Raw genomic sequence first — 4,512 nt, forward strand, 5'->3', positions numbered from 1 at the left:
TTTAGAAGTGATTTTTTTGTTGTTTGCTTTTTTTTTTTTTTTCTTTTTTTTTTTTTTTTTTTTTTTTTTTTTGCAGTTTTTGGCTGGGGCTAGGTTTGAACCCATGTCCCACCTCTGGCATATGACAGAGTCTCGCTCTGTAGCTTGGGCTAGAGTGCAGTGGCTTCATCACAGCTCACTCATTGCAACCTCAAACCCCTGGTCTCAATAGATCCTCCTTCCTCAGCCTCTTGAGGAACTGGGATTACAGGCATACCACTGTGGTACTGTGGCTGGCTAATTTTTTATTATTATTATTTTTAGTAGAAATTGGGTTTCCCTCTTCCTCAGATGGGTCTCCAACTCCTGAGCTCAAGCAATCCTCCTGCCTCGGCCTCCCAGAGCAGTAGGGTTACAGATGCAAACCGCCACGCCCTGCTGTTGGACTGTTTCAATTAGAGAGAGAGAGGAAGAACAGGTTAACGGGGAAGGGTTCTGAAATCTGGAATTACAAGGAGAGTCTAACTTAGAGACCGCAGCAGTGCTGGCCACACAAAGATAGGAAAAGAGGTGACGTCCACAGGCCTTGCTGTCCCATCCTCGGAGAGCCTCCCTGAGGCTGACACACAGGGTTGGAGAGTGCCAGTGGTGTGTTTGTTTCAAGGGCCTTTGGCTGGACAATTGTATGAAGTCCTGCAGTTCATCTCTGTGCTGAGAGGAGATGTTTGAATCATCTAGTCCCCCTCATTCTGGCTTTAGGCTCACCAGGTAACCATTTGGGCCACCCTTTGGTTTCCAGGAGGATTCCCCTCTCTGTAGGGGGATCCTACAGAGGCTCTGGACTCCAGTTCTCTATTTCTCACTGTCAGCTCATGGAGAGTTTGGCATTCTCATTCCACATATTAATCTCGTGGATTTGATAAACATGAACCAGCCCCTGAGAAATCAAACAAGACTGGATTTCAGGGCCAGGTGCTGTGGCTTATGCCTATAATCCTAGCACTCTGGGAGGCTGAGGTGGGAGGATTGCCTGAACTCCCAGGTTCAAGACCATCCAGAATCAGAACGAGACCTCATCTCTAAAAATAGCTGGGCACTGTGGCAGGTGCCTGTAGTCCCAGCTACTTGGGAGGCTGAGGCAAGAGAATCGCTTAAGCCCAGGAGTTTGAGGTTGCTGTGAGCTGTGATGCCACAGCACTCTAACAAGTGCAACGAAGTGAGACTCAAAAAAAAAAAATTGGTTTCAGAGTCTGGAAGTCTTGAGAACACACCCCAGACTGTGCCTGTACAGCCACCAATGGTGTTCATGGATGCCACCAGCAAGATGCAGTGGCACCTCCAGCGGCTACAGCCACGGAGAGGCTGATGCATTTGACAAATGATATGTGAGCACTCTTTAAGTCCTGGAGTTTTGGCGATCACTCCTCTGTGTCTCTGATTTTTGTTTTCTACTGTAACTTTCGTGGAAATTCAAAAAGCCTTCTCCTATCCTTTCCCAAGCAAAAAGGTGACCTTTAACAGTAAATAAAGTAAGAAATGCCAGCAGAAGGAAATTGAAGCAGTGCTGCCCTGTCCTACCATTCCCGGAAGATTTGCTGACATGAAGGTTGTCTTTCAATAACTGGTTTCTCCTCTGGGGCCCTTCTTAAAATCCCCTCTGTCTTCGCTACATGCTACCTGGACACAGGAGCAAAAGAGAGCCTCAAAATCTTTGACCCAGGCTTGGCGCCCGTAGCACAGTAGTTATAGCACCAGCCACATACACCGAGGCTGACCCTGCCAGGGCCAGCTAAACAATAATAACAACTGCAACAAAAAATAGACAGGCATTGTGGCCCATGTCTGTAGTTCCAGCTAGTTGGGAGGCTGAGGCAAGAGAACCGCTTAAGCTCAAGAGTTTGAGGTTGCTGTGAGCTGTGACACCATGGCCCTCTACCAAGGGCAAAGAGTTAGACTCTGTCTCAAAAAAAAAAAAAATCTTTGACCCAAAGGGATCCTCCTGAGTCAAGTGAGGACTAGCTGGGAGGCAGGTGGGAGCTGTCAGGCACACAGGCGCCCAGAGACGAATCCTCCCAAAGCATCCATTATGGAGTAGCAGGAATCACACTGGGTTCAGAGGGTTTATTTTTCAGTTTGATTTTGTTTGGGAGTGTCCAGCACAGTTGCATGCTAACCAAGTTGTAAAAATGGCTTCAAAGGGCATTAGGGGGAGGCTGCTCACCTACCCGCCCTTTTTCACATACCATATTTAACCTCCCGAGAGGAGCCTCAGCAACATTTATCTCCCACAGACCCCCGGGTCCTTTTTGGTTGATTAGGGAGGGTTCATTTCTGTATCAGAAACCATCTGGTCTCAGGCCAGACACACATGTACAGAGCAAGATGTCTCAGAGAGTGGTGGGTACAGTCGGATAAGCTGGGTGTGACCTGTCCCAGATGTACGCCCTTCCTAGGATCCTGGCAAGAGAGGCTCTTAAAGGAGCAACCTGGCCATATTTGTTTCTGCAGCTGGCTTTGATTGTCCAGTACATTCGACTGTATGACTTTGGCTTAAAGAGCATTAAGCTAATTACTATATACTATAGCTAACTGAGGGCATGGCATTGTAACTGCTAATAGGATATGTTCTTCTCATGGTAGACGTTTTATCAATGATAGCTACTCTACGTAGATGATTTAGAAGCAAACACATTTAGGTGGTGTTAAAATAAAGCCGAACTGTGTAAGACTCACTTGATGCTAAAATAGATTCCCAGGGATGACTCCCAAAGATTCTGATTCAGTAGCTCTGGAGTAGGACTGGGGTATCTACATGTTAGCAACTCTCCTAGCCACTCTCACCACCATCTCTTCCTCACCCCCATACACACAATGGGTGATTCCAAAGTGAAATATCAGAGGGTCCCACTTGGAGAAAGTCAGCAGAGAGGGCACTGGGCTTTCAATCTGAAGGCCTGGATTTGGAAGTAGCCATGTGACCTTGGATCTACCGGGTATCACTCCATCTCTCTGGGCTCCCACTTCTCTGTCTATAAAATAAGAGAACAGATCCTTAACTCTCTGCCCAACACCAGTATCCCGGGAGTTCAGGCACATTCCCAATGCCATCTCAAAGCCAAGGGTGTTCTCAATCTCCTATTGTAGCAGGCCACCCCCAGAGTGAACTACAGAGGTGAGTCAAGCTGGTCTGATTCCCTTATTCACAATGAGGCCCTTCAGGAGAGACAGCACGATCCCCCCATCTAACACAATCCCCCCATCTAACACAATCCCCCCATCTAACACAATCCCCTCCATAGTAATTGATTTTTGCCTTTGGGCAGAGCCAAGGGGGAAACTACCCATTTATTGATGGGACACTAAGGCACAGAGGGATAGAAAAGCTCAGAGACTGGGACGGCCCATCTCCCTGACTTCTGTGCTTTGTCCTGAAGTCCCCATATCCTCACAACAAAAACACTGACTCACTGGGAGCTGTCATGTGCCAGAGATAAACGGCAGAGCCCTTGGACTTACTCTAAACAGGCCAACCATCTTTTCCTCTGTGTTGTGTTCTGAGTTTTTGTCACATGTACACATCACAGGGTCAATGGGCACAGCCCCTGCACTCTTTATGGTGAGAACTCTCCTTTTAAAAGGACGCAGAGCCTTCATCCTATGTATTTTCCTTACATCTTGTCACCACCACCCCAGCAAACTGATAATGTAACTTCCTGGACTCAGAAGCTTAGAATTCAATTGTGAATCACCATGCCTTGGAGTTACTACCATAGGATGAAGAACAGCAAAGAACAGTGACACACACTCGCCCTTCCCTTGTCCCCTTCTGATTTCAGAAGAAGTAGGCCAACAATTACAGCCCCCAGCTCTGCCCACCCATCCCTGGGCTCCCACTTTCTCAGCCTTACAGGGTCGCCACTTAACAGAGGCTATTGATAATCACTCGCTTTATCTTGAGAAATTCTTATATAAAACCACAAAATCTTACGGCAGAGACATCATGACTCCAGTTTCAGTCTCAATATAGAGTTATTCACACATTCCATCTACTGGGAACTCATTTCTGCATCAGGAGGCCTGTGCCAATGGCAAAGCCCTGGACCTTATAGAGGTCACGGCTAGCAAGTAATGAAGCTGTTCTTTCCTCTCTGACCTTCCACCACCTCGCAACTTGCAGCTAGCACTTCAGAACACTACTGAAAATCAGAAAGCACTAAAACAAAGTTGTGAAACAGTCCAGGTAATGTCCATAAAGTTTGTGTGTTCTTTTATCTTATGGAACCCTCTTGATATGCGCCTTCACAGTGATTATCGTACCAAGTTACAATCTAAACCTATGCAGATTAGCAGGAAAGAGGTTGAGTTAGGCAGATTCTGATGGTGTGAACACTGGCAGCCTTTGGACATGGCGAGGCTTGGAAAGCTAGACCATCTATAGATGCTCTGTGTGCTGTTTAAGAAGGCAGGAAAGCAGGCTCAGCGCCTGTAGCTCAAGTGGCTAGGGCGCCAGCCACATACACCTAAGGTGGCGGG

The sequence above is a fragment of the Otolemur garnettii genome, unplaced genomic scaffold (assembly GCF_000181295.1).
Source record: "Otolemur garnettii isolate 467f Iridium unplaced genomic scaffold, OtoGar3 scaffold00074, whole genome shotgun sequence".
Taxonomy (NCBI): domain Eukaryota; kingdom Metazoa; phylum Chordata; class Mammalia; order Primates; family Galagidae; genus Otolemur; species Otolemur garnettii.